Source organism: Oncorhynchus tshawytscha, linkage group LG10 (genome assembly GCF_018296145.1).
Source record: "Oncorhynchus tshawytscha isolate Ot180627B linkage group LG10, Otsh_v2.0, whole genome shotgun sequence".
Classification (NCBI taxonomy): Eukaryota; Metazoa; Chordata; class Actinopteri; order Salmoniformes; family Salmonidae; genus Oncorhynchus; species Oncorhynchus tshawytscha.
The window spans coordinates 17,870,692-17,886,038 of NC_056438.1; the positions used below are offsets into that span (position 1 = coordinate 17,870,692).

Consider the following 15,347-nt stretch of genomic DNA (forward strand, 5'->3'; position numbering starts at 1 on the left):
GAGTTGGACCGCAGAGGGAAGGAAAAGCAGTCAACAAGTGCTCAGCATTTGTGGGAACTCCTTCAAGACCGTTGGAAAGCATTCCAGGTGCAGCTGGTGTCGTGAATGCCAAGAGTGTGCAAAGCTGTCATCAAGGCAAAGGGTGGCTACTTTGAAGAATATAAAATATCTTCTGTTTTGTTTAAGACTTTTTGGTTACTACAAAATTCCATGTGTTATTTCATAGTTTTGATGTCTTCACTTTTATTCTACAATGTAGAAAATAGTTTAAAAAAATCTAGAAAAACCCTTGAATGAGGAGGTGTGTCCCAACTTTTAAATGGTACTGTATATGTGTATATATTAATCTGGTTTGAGGAACAATACATTCAGAATCTATTATCTACTCTTGTTACTGCTATAACTTATTTTCATTTTCAGCAACACTATTGTGATAAATCACTGTATATCACCATGTATAACTTTGAGAAAATTAAAATGAATGTATTTTGTCTCGTTGTTTAAAGTGTGCGCAGGACTTGTTTGTCGACACATGTTGGTATCGTGTTTGTTAGGGATGGGCATTTGAAATTATTTCACTATTCCGATAATATGACATTATTTCTGCTATCAGGATAGTCGACATTGAAAATCGCATTAAAAAAAAAACACTTGACAAGTCAGAATGACACAAACGTCAAAGGCAGGCTACCACAACGGACAGGCTGCAATTCTCCAGTAGTTTTTGGCTAAAAGCAACGGTGAAAGAGAAGTCTGATTTTCGCCATGATTGATGGATTCTGTTTGAAATTACTTTTCTGGTGATTGTTTTGCATTGCTCTTGGTCAGGTTTTGTGGAACCGTGGCTATGTACGCGACAGTCATTTCTATTTGAAGTGGAGAAAATAGGTTGTCAGACTTGACTGGAGGACTAAATGCGCTAGCTCAATGCACTGTCACCAAAACTAAAAATCAACAGTTCAACTGTTGTGTTATTAAATAAAGAATTTCAATTGTCACGGTGTATCCCTGTATGTAATAATGTCTCAATGATCATTTAATTTAGATAAAAGTTTTCATTGTTAAAAAGTTTTCATTGTTAAAAAAAGGTCAAATGAACACGCACACAAGTAAAGGAATACTGAGGTTTGTTCGGATTTTTGAATATTCAAATAACCGTGATCGTCTGTTGTGTGTGTATGCGTGTCTAAATGTGTACTGTTGTAGACAACGAAGGGGATGTTGTTGCTTTAACTGAACTGATCTGGATACGTAGAATTCCAGTACACATTCAGTCCTCGTTAGTATAGTGGTCAGTATCCCCGCCTGTCACGCGGGAGACCGGGGTTCAATTCCCCGACGGGGAGGCAAGAATTTTATTTTCGCTTTACTTCTGCCTGTGAGAGAAGCCTCATTGTAAAATGACCTTGAGTACTTGTCTTTACTCCACTATAGCTACTCTACAGTGTCGTTTAACCCACTTGTGAAATGGATGGTGGTGGCAAAGGTCTGTTTTATTACTGTAGATCTTGACCGTTCTGTTTTGAAAATATAAATCTCACTCAAAGGACCATGTCATTGTTATCGATCTGGCTAAGGGACCTTCAATTAAGAATCTATAATAGATTACCACGGTACGAGTCATAATACCCGTAAAACCTAGCAGTCAAACATGAAAATGGTTACAATTGTTTCTCGACCATACATTTTTCCCAATGGGGATTTTGGTAACACTTCAAAGAAGGTGAGTGTTTTGCGTAAGCTTACCCCGGCGTGACATTTTTATAACCGTGTAAATTTCTCCCAGACAAGGTGACTTTCATGAATATATTCACTTGTATTTACCCAGCCCAAAATGAAATAGAGGCTTCACTACAGACGACACCCTGGTTTGAATCCAGGCTCTATCACAACTGGCTGTGATTTGTGAGTCCCATAGGGTGGCGCACAATTGGCCCAGCGTCGTCCGGGTTTGGCCCGTGTAGGCCTTCATTGTAAATAAGAATTTGTTCTTAAGTGACTTGCCTAGTGTAATTTTAATAATGAATATGGATGAGATACAACCAAGAGTGGTGCGGTCTGCACTAGCAATGGTCACAGCAAATTAACGCTCTTATTTCATCAACACATTACTATTAAGGTTATAATATTATAGAGAACAATCTAGATTCATTATATGTGATTTATAATGTAATAGGGCAAAGAAAACAACGTTTTGGCATTGCTTTCTTAGCACCCCTCTTGAATTGCCATGTTTTTCCCTAGAGCAGTGAGTAGATAGCCGTAGACTGTATAACTTTGTGAAATTTTGAATTAGTGTATAGAGTCAATTTAGCGACTTTGACGCTATATTTAGCGAGTATTCAGACCCTTTCAGCGTCTTTTATTGGTAAGAGGCTAACGACAAACTCTGCTACTTTTCAGGCTGCCTTGGGGAGTTTTGCCACGGGAGTTTTTGGGTTTTGATAGCAATTTAAAGATAAAATATATCTTTAAGATAAACCATGTAGTATATACGTCTGTTCAGATCTGGATGTTACCCTCTGTTTTGCCATTGCCATACAATTATGACTGAAAGCTGAATATTTCTCTGTCCGGATAAGATGATAGAATTGTTGCAACCATATAACGGCGGAGTGATTGCCATGAAATGAACGTGATCCTTGTTCCACGTGTGTCCTATTCCTAGCAGCTTAGTCTCTGTGGCGCAATTGGTTAGCGCGTTAGACTGTTAATCTAAAGGTTGGTGGTTCAAGCCCACCCAGGGACGAGAGTTTTCCATTTGTTGAGCTCTGTGATGTCAGAAGACTTTCCTGGAGTGTAAATTGATTCCGTGTGTGACTGACTTGTCCTGTATCCTGTTTTTAGACGTGATTGGTGAGTTGTTGAATGTAAAAGCAGAAGAGTATTATATTTTCCATCCTAGTAAAATGGGTGTCAGTGGCCTGTGATCATCAGTTGCTGAATAGCTTCACCATATATCTAAACTCCATATAGAATGAGATCACAGACAGCCAGGGGTCAAAGGTCAGTTTTCTACCAACTCCATGTCTGTGGCGCAATTGCTTTGAGCCTTAGACTGTTAATCTAAAGATTTGATTTTGAACATACAACATGAGAACAGTTGCATTGAAACCACTGGTAAAAATGGGAGGCGGTGGCCCGATTGGGTATATAAATAACTACAGAGGGTAGGTAGTGCGTACGGCCCAGTACATCACTGGGGCTCAGCTGCCTGCCATCCAGGACCTCTACACCAGGTGGTGTCAGAGGAAGGCCCTAAAAATGGTCAAAGACCCCAGCCACCCCAGTCAAAGACTGTTCTCTCTACTACCGCATGGCAAGCGGTACCGGAGTGCCAAGTCTCGGACAAAAAGGCTTCTACCTTGTTTTTACCCGCAAGCCATAAGACTCCTGAACAATTGTTTCTAGCCTGTCTTTTTACTGTTGTTTTATTTCTTTATTTACCTATTGATAACCTAATACCTTTTTTGCACTATTGGTTAAGAGCCTGTAAGTAAGCATTTCACTGTAAGGTCTACTAGATCTGTTGTATTCGGTGCACACGTGACAAATAAACTTTGATTTGATTTGAAAGCAAAGGCCTGTGGTTTTATTACTGTATATCTTGACCGTTCTGTATGGAAAATCTGGCTCAAAGAAACATATTTTTGTATATAGATAAGCATCCTGCTCGAAGGACCATATCATCATTGTATATTAACAGTGGTGGAAGAAGTACACAATTGTCATACTTGAATAAAAGTATAAATACCAGTTGTGGAAAAAAGTACCCAATTTTCATACTTTAAAGTCTTTTTACTTAAGTACTTTACACCACTGTATATTAATCTGGCTCGACAGACTATATAATTTAGTTATACATTTAGTTATATATATATATATATATATATAATGTATATAACTAAATGTATTGTATATATACAGTACCTATCAAAAGTTTGGACACAGCTCCTCATTCAAGGGTTTTTCTTTATTTTGACTATTTTCATCATTTTAGAATAACACTGAAGACATAAAAACTATGAAATATAACATATGGAATCATGTAGTAACCAAAAAAGTGTGAAACAAATCAAAATATATTTATGTTTGAGATTCTTCAAAGTAGCCACCCTTTGCCTTGATGACAGCTTTGCACACTCTTGGCATTCTCTCAACCAGCTTCATGAGGCAGTCACCTGGAATGCCTTTCAATTAACAGGTGTGCCTTGTAAAAAGTTAATTTGTGTAATTTCTTTCCTTCGTAATGTGTTTCAGCCCATCAGTTGTGTTGTGACAGGGTAGGGTTGGAATACAGAAGATGGCCCTATTTGGTAAAAGACCAAGTCAATATTATGGCAAGAACAGCTCGAATAAGCAAAGAGAAACGACGGTACATCATTACTTTAAGACACGAAGGTCAGTCAATCCAGAACATTTCAACAACTTTGACAATTTCTTCAAGCGCAGTCGCAAAAACCATCAAGCGCTATGATGAAACTGGCTCTCGTGAGGACCGCCACAGGAAAGGAAGACCCAGAGTTACCTCTGCTGTGGAGGATAAGTTCATGAGAATTACCAGCCTCAGAAATTGCAGCCCAAATAAATGCTTCACAGAGTTCAAGTAACAGACACATCTCAACATCAACTGTTCAAAGGAGACTATGTGAATCAGGCCTTCAATGTCAAACTGCTGTAAAAACAAAAACACTACTAAAAGACACCAATAATAAGAAGAGACTTGCTTGGACCAAGAAACACAAGCAATGGCCATTAGACCGGTGGAAATCTGTCCTTTGGTCTGACTCCAAATTTGAGATTTTTGGTTCCAACCGCTCTGTCTTTGTGCGACGAGGAGTAGGTGAACGCATGATATCCGCGTGTGTGTGGTTCCCACCGTGAAGCAAGGACAAGGTGTGATGGTGTGGGGATGCTTTGCTGGTGACACTGTTGGTGATTTATTTAGAATTCAAGGTACACTTAACCAGCATGGCTATGACAGCATTCTGCAGCGATACGCCATCCCATCTGGTTTGTGCTTAGTGGGACTATCATTTGTTTTTCAACAGGACAATGACCAACACACCTCCAGGCTGTGTAAGGGCTATTTGACCAAGAAGCAAAGTGATGGAGTGCTGCATCAGATGACCTGGCCTCCACAATCACCCAACCTCAACTCAATTGAGAGGGTTTGGGATGAGTTGGACCGCAGAGGGAAGGAAAAGCAGTCAACAAGTGCTCAGCATTTGTGGGAACTCCTTCAAGACCGTTGGAAAGCATTCCAGGTGCAGCTGGTGTCGTGAATGCCAAGAGTGTGCAAAGCTGTCATCAAGGCAAAGGGTGGCTACTTTGAAGAATATAAAATATCTTCTGTTTTGTTTAAGACTTTTTTGGTTACTACAAGATTCCATGTGTTATTTCATAGTTTTGATGTCTTCACTTTTATTCTACAATGTAGAAAATAGTAAAAAAAATCTAGAAAAACCCTTGAATGAGGAGGTGTGTCCCAACTTTTAAATGGTACTGTATATGTGTATATATTAATCTGGTTTGAGGAACAATACATTCAGAATCTATTATCTACTCTTGTTACTGCTATAACTTATTTTCATTTTCAGCAACACTATTGTGATAAATCACTGTATATCACCATGTATAACTTTGAGAAAATTAAAATGAATGTATTTTGTCTCGTTGTTTAAAGTGTGCGCAGGACTTGTTTGTCGACACATGTTGGTATCGTGTTTGTTAGGGATGGGCATTTGAAATTATTTCACTATTCCGATAATATGACATTATTTCTGCTATCAGGATAGTCGACATTGAAAATCGCATTAAAAAAAAAAAACACTTGACAAGTCAGAATGACACAAACGTCAAAGGCAGGCTACCACAACGGACAGGCTGCAATTCTCCAGTAGTTTTTGGCTAAAAGCAACGGTGAAAGAGAAGTCTGATTTTCGCCATGATTGATGGATTCTGTTTGAAATTACTTTTCTGGTGATTGTTTTGCATTGCTCTTGGTCAGGTTTTGTGGAACCGTGGCTATGTACGCGACAGTCATTTCTATTTGAAGTGGAGAAAATAGGTTGTCAGACTTGACTGGAGGACTAAATGCGCTAGCTCAATGCACTGTCACCAAAACTAAAAATCAACAGTTCAACTGTTGTGTTATTAAATAAAGAATTTCAATTGTCACGGTGTATCCCTGTATGTAATAATGTCTCAATGATCATTTAATTTAGAAAAAAGTTTTCATTGTTAAAAAGTTTTCATTGTTAAAAAAAAAGGTCAAATGAACACGCACACAAGTAAAGGAATACTGAGGTTTGTTCGGATTTTTGAATATTCAAATAACCGTGATCGTCTGTTGTGTGTGTATGCGTGTCTAAATGTGTACTGTTGTAGACAACGAAGGGGATGCTGTTGCTTTAACTGAACTGATCTGGATACGTAGAATTCCAGTACACATTCAGTCCTCGTTAGTATAGTGGTCAGTATCCCCGCCTGTCACGCGGGAGACCGGGGTTCAATTCCCCGACGGGGAGGCAAGAATTTTATTTTCGCTTTACTTCTGCCTGTGAGAGAAGCCTCATTGTAAAATGACCTTGAGTACTTGTCTTTACTCCACTATAGCTACTCTACAGTGTCGTTTAACCCACTTGTGAAATGGATGGTGGTGGCAAAGGTCTGTTGTTTTATTACTGTAGATCTTGACCGTTCTGTTTTGAAAATATAAATCTCACTCAAAGGACCATGTCATTGTTATCGATCTGGCTAAGGGACCTTCAATTAAGAATCTATAATAGATTACCACGGTACGAGTCATAATACCCGTAAAACCTAGCAGTCAAACATGAAAATGGTTACAATTGTTTCTCGACCATACATTTTTCCCAATGGGGATTTTGGTAACACTTCAAAGAAGGTGAGTGTTTTGCGTAAGCTTACCCCGGCGTGACATTTTTATAACCGTGTAAATTTCTCCCAGACAAGGTGACTTTCATGAATATATTCACTTGTATTTACCCAGCCCAAAATGAAATAGAGGCTTCACTACAGACGACACCCTGGTTTGAATCCAGGCTCTATCACAACTGGCTGTGATTTGTGAGTCCCATAGGGTGGCGCACAATTGGCCCAGCGTCGTCCGGGTTTGGCCCGTGTAGGCCTTCATTGTAAATAAGAATTTGTTCTTAAGTGACTTGCCTAGTGTAATTTTAATAATGAATATGGATGAGATACAACCAAGAGTGGTGCGGTCTGCACTAGCAATGGTCACAGCAAATTAACGCTCTTATTTCATCAACACATTACTATTAAGGTTATAATATTATAGAGAACAATCTAGATTCATTATATGTGATTTATAATGTAATAGGGCAAAGAAAACAACGTTTTGGCATTGCTTTCTTAGCACCCCTCTTGAATTGCCATGTTTTTCCCTAGAGCAGTGAGTAGATAGCCGTAGACTGTATAACTTTGTGAAATTTTGAATTAGTGTATAGAGTCAATTTAGCGACTTTGACGCTATATTTAGCGAGTATTCAGACCCTTTCAGCGTCTTTTATTGGTAAGAGGCTAACGACAAACTCTGCTACTTTTCAGGCTGCCTTGGGGAGTTTTGCCACGGGAGTTTTTGGGTTTTGATAGCAATTTAAAGATAAAATATATCTTTAAGATAAACCATGTAGTATATACGTCTGTTCAGATCTGGATGTTACCCCTCTGTTTTGCCATTGCCATACAATTATGACTGAAAGCTGAATATTTCTCTGTCGGATAAGATGATAGAATTGTTGCAACCATATAACGGCGGAGTGATTGCCATGAAATGAACGTGATCCTTGTTCCACGTGTGTCCTATTCCTAGCAGCTTAGTCTCTGTGGCGCAATTGGTTAGCGCGTTAGACTGTTAATCTAAAGGTTGGTGGTTCAAGCCCACCCAGGGACGAGCGTTTTCCATTTGTTGAGCTCTGTGATGTCAGAAGACTTTCCTGGAGTGTAAATTGATTCCGTGTGTGACTGACTTGTCCTGTATCCTGTTTTTAGACGTGATTGGTGAGTTGTTGAATGTAAAAGCGGAAGAGTATTATATTTTCCATCCTAGTAAAATGGGTGTCAGTGGCCTGTGATCATCAGTTGCTGAATAGCTTCACCATATATCTAAACTCCATATAGAATGAGATCACAGACAGCCAGGGGTCAAAGGTCAGTTTTCTACCAACTCCATGTCTGTGGCGCAATTGCTTTGAGCCTTAGACTGTTAATCTAAAGATTTGATTTTGAACATACAACATGAGAACAGTTGCATTGAAACCACTGGTAAAAATGGGAGGCGGTGGCCCGATTGGGTATATAAATAACTACAGAGGGTAGGTAGTGCGTACGGCCCAGTACATCACTGGGGCTCAGCTGCCTGCCATCCAGGACCTCTACACCAGGTGGTGTCAGAGGAAGGCCCTAAAAATGGTCAAAGACCCCAGCCACCCCAGTCAAAGACTGTTCTCTCTACTACCGCATGGCAAGCGGTACCGGAGTGCCAAGTCTCGGACAAAAAGGCTTCTACCTTGTTTTTACCCGCAAGCCATAAGACTCCTGAACAATTGTTTCTAGCCTGTCTTTTTACTGTTGTTTTATTTCTTTATTTACCTATTGATAACCTAATACCTTTTTTGCACTATTGGTTAAGAGCCTGTAAGTAAGCATTTCACTGTAAGGTCTACTAGATCTGTTGTATTCGGTGCACGTGACAAATAAACTTTGATTTGATTTGAAAGCAAAGGCCTGTGGTTTTATTACTGTATATCTTGACCGTTCTGTATGGAAAATCTGGCTCAAAGAAACATATTTTTGTATATAGATAAGCATCCTGCTCGAAGGACCATATCATCATTGTATATTAACAGTGGTGGAAGAAGTACACAATTGTCATACTTGAATAAAAGTATAAATACCAGTTGTGGAAAAAAGTACCCAATTTTCATACTTTAAAGTCTTTTTACTTAAGTACTTTACACCACTGTATATTAATCTGGCTCGACAGACTATATAATTTAGTTATACATTTAGTTATATATATATATATATATATATAATGTATATAACTAAATGTATTGTATATGTACAGTACCTATCAAAAGTTTGGACACAGCTCCTCATTCAAGGGTTTTTCTTTATTTTGACTATTTTCATCATTTTAGAATAACACTGAAGACATAAAAACTATGAAATATAACATATGGAATCATGTAGTAACCAAAAAAGTGTGAAACAAATCAAAATATATTTATGTTTGAGATTCTTCAAAGTAGCCACCCTTTGCCTTGATGACAGCTTTGCACACTCTTGGCATTCTCTCAACCAGCTTCATGAGGCAGTCACCTGGAATGCCTTTCAATTAACAGGTGTGCCTTGTAAAAAGTTAATTTGTGTAATTTCTTTCCTTCGTAATGTGTTTCAGCCCATCAGTTGTGTTGTGACAGGGTAGGGTTGGAATACAGAAGATGGCCCTATTTGGTAAAAGACCAAGTCAATATTATGGCAAGAACAGCTCGAATAAGCAAAGAGAAACGACGGTACATCATTACTTTAAGACACGAAGGTCAGTCAATCCAGAACATTTCAACAACTTTGACAATTTCTTCAAGCGCAGTCGCAAAAACCATCAAGCGCTATGATGAAACTGGCTCTCGTGAGGACCGCCACAGGAAAGGAAGACCCAGAGTTACCTCTGCTGTGGAGGATAAGTTCATGAGAATTACCAGCCTCAGAAATTGCAGCCCAAATAAATGCTTCACAGAGTTCAAGTAACAGACACATCTCAACATCAACTGTTCAAAGGAGACTATGTGAATCAGGCCTTCAATGTCAAACTGCTGTAAAAACAAAAACACTACTAAAAGACACCAATAATAAGAAGAGACTTGCTTGGACCAAGAAACACAAGCAATGGCCATTAGACCGGTGGAAATCTGTCCTTTGGTCTGACTCCAAATTTGAGATTTTTGGTTCCAACCGCTCTGTCTTTGTGCGACGAGGAGTAGGTGAACGCATGATCTCCGCGTGTGTGTGGTTCCCACCGTGAAGCAAGGACAAGGTGTGATGGTGTGGGGATGCTTTGCTGGTGACACTGTTGGTGATTTATTTAGAATTCAAGGTACACTTAACCAGCATGGCTATGACAGCATTCTGCAGCGATACGCCATCCCATCTGGTTTGTGCTTAGTGGGACTATCATTTGTTTTTCAACAGGACAATGACCAACACACCTCCAGGCTGTGTAAGGGCTATTTGACCAAGAAGCAAAGTGATGGAGTGCTGCATCAGATGACCTGGCCTCCACAATCACCCAACCTCAACTCAATTGAGAGGGTTTGGGATGAGTTGGACCGCAGAGGGAAGGAAAAGCAGTCAACAAGTGCTCAGCATTTGTGGGAACTCCTTCAAGACCGTTGGAAAGCATTCCAGGTGCAGCTGGTGTCGTGAATGCCAAGAGTGTGCAAAGCTGTCATCAAGGCAAAGGGTGGCTACTTTGAAGAATATAAAATATCTTCTGTTTTGTTTAAGACTTTTTTGGTTACTACAAGATTCCATGTGTTATTTCATAGTTTTGATGTCTTCACTTTTATTCTACAATGTAGAAAATAGTAAAAAAAATCTAGAAAAACCCTTGAATGAGGAGGTGTGTCCCAACTTTTAAATGGTACTGTATATGTGTATATATTAATCTGGTTTGAGGAACAATACATTCAGAATCTATTATCTACTCTTGTTACTGCTATAACTTATTTTCATTTTCAGCAACACTATTGTGATAAATCACTGTATATCACCATGTATAACTTTGAGAAAATTAAAATGAATGTATTTTGTCTCGTTGTTTAAAGTGTGCGCAGGACTTGTTTGTCGACACATGTTGGTATCGTGTTTGTTAGGGATGGGCATTTGAAATTATTTCACTATTCCGATAATATGACATTATTTCTGCTATCAGGATAGTCGACATTGAAAATCGCATTAAAAAAAAAACACTTGACAAGTCAGAATGACACAAACGTCAAAGGCAGGCTACCACAACGGACAGGCTGCAATTCTCCAGTAGTTTTTGGCTAAAAGCAACGGTGAAAGAGAAGTCTGATTTTCGCCATGATTGATGGATTCTGTTTGAAATTACTTTTCTGGTGATTGTTTTGCATTGCTCTTGGTCAGGTTTTGTGGAACCGTGGCTATGTACGCGACAGTCATTTCTATTTGAAGTGGAGAAAATAGGTTGTCAGACTTGACTGGAGGACTAAATGCGCTAGCTCAATGCACTGTCACCAAAACTAAAAATCAACAGTTCAACTGTTGTGTTATTAAATAAAGAATTTCAATTGTCACGGTGTATCCCTGTATGTAATAATGTCTCAATGATCATTTAATTTAGAAAAAAGTTTTCATTGTTAAAAAGTTTTCATTGTTAAAAAAAAAGGTCAAATGAACACGCACACAAGTAAAGGAATACTGAGGTTTGTTCGGATTTTTGAATATTCAAATAACCGTGATCGTCTGTTGTGTGTGTATGCGTGTCTAAATGTGTACTGTTGTAGACAACGAAGGGGATGCTGTTGCTTTAACTGAACTGATCTGGATACGTAGAATTCCAGTACACATTCAGTCCTCGTTAGTATAGTGGTCAGTATCCCCGCCTGTCACGCGGGAGACCGGGGTTCAATTCCCCGACGGGGAGGCAAGAATTTTATTTTCGCTTTACTTCTGCCTGTGAGAGAAGCCTCATTGTAAAATGACCTTGAGTACTTGTCTTTACTCCACTATAGCTACTCTACAGTGTCGTTTAACCCACTTGTGAAATGGATGGTGGTGGCAAAGGTCTGTTGTTTTATTACTGTAGATCTTGACCGTTCTGTTTTGAAAATATAAATCTCACTCAAAGGACCATGTCATTGTTATCGATCTGGCTAAGGGACCTTCAATTAAGAATCTATAATAGATTACCACGGTACGAGTCATAATACCCGTAAAACCTAGCAGTCAAACATGAAAATGGTTACAATTGTTTCTCGACCATACATTTTTCCCAATGGGGATTTTGGTAACACTTCAAAGAAGGTGAGTGTTTTGCGTAAGCTTACCCCGGCGTGACATTTTTATAACCGTGTAAATTTCTCCCAGACAAGGTGACTTTCATGAATATATTCACTTGTATTTACCCAGCCCAAAATGAAATAGAGGCTTCACTACAGACGACACCCTGGTTTGAATCCAGGCTCTATCACAACTGGCTGTGATTTGTGAGTCCCATAGGGTGGCGCACAATTGGCCCAGCGTCGTCCGGGTTTGGCCCGTGTAGGCCTTCATTGTAAATAAGAATTTGTTCTTAAGTGACTTGCCTAGTGTAATTTTAATAATGAATATGGATGAGATACAACCAAGAGTGGTGCGGTCTGCACTAGCAATGGTCACAGCAAATTAACGCTCTTATTTCATCAACACATTACTATTAAGGTTATAATATTATAGAGAACAATCTAGATTCATTATATGTGATTTATAATGTAATAGGGCAAAGAAAACAACGTTTTGGCATTGCTTTCTTAGCACCCCTCTTGAATTGCCATGTTTTTCCCTAGAGCAGTGAGTAGATAGCCGTAGACTGTATAACTTTGTGAAATTTTGAATTAGTGTATAGAGTCAATTTAGCGACTTTGACGCTATATTTAGCGAGTATTCAGACCCTTTCAGCGTCTTTTATTGGTAAGAGGCTAACGACAAACTCTGCTACTTTTCAGGCTGCCTTGGGGAGTTTTGCCACGGGAGTTTTTGGGTTTTGATAGCAATTTAAAGATAAAATATATCTTTAAGATAAACCATGTAGTATATACGTCTGTTCAGATCTGGATGTTACCCCTCTGTTTTGCCATTGCCATACAATTATGACTGAAAGCTGAATATTTCTCTGTCCGGATAAGATGATAGAATTGTTGCAACCATATAACGGCGGAGTGATTGCCATGAAATGAACGTGATCCTTGTTCCACGTGTGTCCTATTCCTAGCAGCTTAGTCTCTGTGGCGCAATTGGTTAGCGCGTTAGACTGTTAATCTAAAGGTTGGTGGTTCAAGCCCACCCAGGGACGAGCGTTTTCCATTTGTTGAGCTCTGTGATGTCAGAAGACTTTCCTGGAGTGTAAATTGATTCCGTGTGTGACTGACTTGTCCTGTATCCTGTTTTTAGACGTGATTGGTGAGTTGTTGAATGTAAAAGCTGAAGAGTATTATATTTTCCATCCTAGTAAAATGGGTGTCAGTGGCCTGTGATCATCAGTTGCTGAATAGCTTCACCATATATCTAAACTCCATATAGAATGAGATCACAGACAGCCAGGGGTCAAAGGTCAGTTTTCTACCAACTCCATGTCTGTGGCGCAATTGCTTTGAGCCTTAGACTGTTAATCTAAAGATTTGATTTTGAACATACAACATGAGAACAGTTGCATTGAAACCACTGGTAAAAATGGGAGGCGGTGGCCCGATTGGGTATATAAATAACTACAGAGGGTAGGTAGTGCGTACGGCCCAGTACATCACTGGGGCTCAGCTGCCTGCCATCCAGGACCTCTACACCAGGTGGTGTCAGAGGAAGGCCCTAAAAATGGTCAAAGACCCCAGCCACCCCAGTCAAAGACTGTTCTCTCTACTACCGCATGGCAAGCGGTACCGGAGTGCCAAGTCTCGGACAAAAAGGCTTCTACCTTGTTTTTACCCGCAAGCCATAAGACTCCTGAACAATTGTTTCTAGCCTGTCTTTTTACTGTTGTTTTATTTCTTTATTTACCTATTGATAACCTAATACCTTTTTTGCACTATTGGTTAAGAGCCTGTAAGTAAGCATTTCACTGTAAGGTCTACTAGATCTGTTGTATTCGGTGCACGTGACAAATAAACTTTGATTTGATTTGAAAGCAAAGGCCTGTGGTTTTATTACTGTATATCTTGACCGTTCTGTATGGAAAATCTGGCTCAAAGAAACATATTTTTGTATATAGATAAGCATCCTGCTCGAAGGACCATATCATCATTGTATATTAACAGTGGTGGAAGAAGTACACAATTGTCATACTTGAATAAAAGTATAAATACCAGTTGTGGAAAAAAGTACCCAATTTTCATACTTTAAAGTCTTTTTACTTAAGTACTTTACACCACTGTATATTAATCTGGCTCGACAGACTATATAATTTAGTTATACATTTATATATATATATATATATATATATATATATATAATGTATATAACTAAATGTATTGTATATGTACAGTACCTATCAAAAGTTTGGACACAGCTCCTCATTCAAGGGTTTTTCTTTATTTTGACTATTTTCATCATTTTAGAATAACACTGAAGACATAAAAACTATGAAATATAACATATGGAATCATGTAGTAACCAAAAAGTGTGAAACAAATCAAAATATATTTATGTTTGAGATTCTTCAAAGTAGCCACCCTTTGCCTTGATGACAGCTTTGCACACTCTTGGCATTCTCTCAACCAGCTTCATGAGGCAGTCACCTGGAATGCCTTTCAATTAACAGGTGTGCCTTGTAAAAAGTTAATTTGTGTAATTTCTTTCCTTCGTAATGTGTTTCAGCCCATCAGTTGTGTTGTGACAGGGTAGGGTTGGAATACAGAAGATGGCCCTATTTGGTAAAAGACCAAGTCAATATTATGGCAAGAACAGCTCGAATAAGCAAAGAGAAACGACGGTACATCATTACTTTAAGACACGAAGGTCAGTCAATCCAGAACATTTCAACAACTTTGACAATTTCTTCAAGCGCAGTCGCAAAAACCATCAAGCGCTATGATGAAACTGGCTCTCGTGAGGACCGCCACAGGAAAGGAAGACCCAGAGTTACCTCTGCTGTGGAGGATAAGTTCATGAGAATTACCAGCCTCAGAAATTGCAGCCCAAATAAATGCTTCACAGAGTTCAAGTAACAGACACATCTCAACATCAACTGTTCAAAGGAGACTATGTGAATCAGGCCTTCAATGTCAAACTGCTGTAAAAACAAAAACACTACTAAAAGACACCAATAATAAGAAGAGACTTGCTTGGACCAAGAAACACAAGCAATGGCCATTAGACCGGTGGAAATCTGTCCTTTGGTCTGACTCCAAATTTGAGATTTTTGGTTCCAACCGCTCTGTCTTTGTGCGACGAGGAGTAGGTGAACGCATGATCTCCGCGTGTGTGTGGTTCCCACCGTGAAGCAAGGACAAGGTGTGCTGGTGTGGGGATGCTTTGCTGGTGACACTGTTGGTGATTTATTTAGAATTCAAGGTACACTTAACCAGCAT

At 39.2% G+C, this 15,347-nt stretch overlaps 6 non-coding genes across 6 annotated transcripts; all 6 read left to right on the top strand.

The window, feature by feature from the left end:
* The first annotated feature begins 1,274 nt into the window (after positions 1 to 1,274).
* Positions 1,275 to 1,346, top strand: trnad-guc. The gene has a single exon. It is a non-coding gene; the product is annotated as a tRNA-Asp (tRNA).
* A 1,329-nt stretch (positions 1,347 to 2,675) lies between these two features.
* On the top strand, positions 2,676 to 2,749 carry trnan-guu. The gene has a single exon. It is a non-coding gene; the product is annotated as a tRNA-Asn (tRNA).
* Positions 2,750 to 6,458: 3,709 nt separating this feature from the next.
* Positions 6,459 to 6,530, top strand: trnad-guc. Its single transcript has one exon. It is a non-coding gene; the product is annotated as a tRNA-Asp (tRNA).
* Positions 6,531 to 7,862: 1,332 nt separating this feature from the next.
* On the top strand, positions 7,863 to 7,936 carry trnan-guu. Its single transcript has one exon. It is a non-coding gene; the product is annotated as a tRNA-Asn (tRNA).
* A 3,705-nt stretch (positions 7,937 to 11,641) lies between these two features.
* Positions 11,642 to 11,713, top strand: trnad-guc. Its single transcript has one exon. It is a non-coding gene; the product is annotated as a tRNA-Asp (tRNA).
* A 1,333-nt stretch (positions 11,714 to 13,046) lies between these two features.
* On the top strand, positions 13,047 to 13,120 carry trnan-guu. The gene has a single exon. It is a non-coding gene; the product is annotated as a tRNA-Asn (tRNA).
* The last annotated feature ends 2,227 nt before the right edge of the window (positions 13,121 to 15,347 follow it).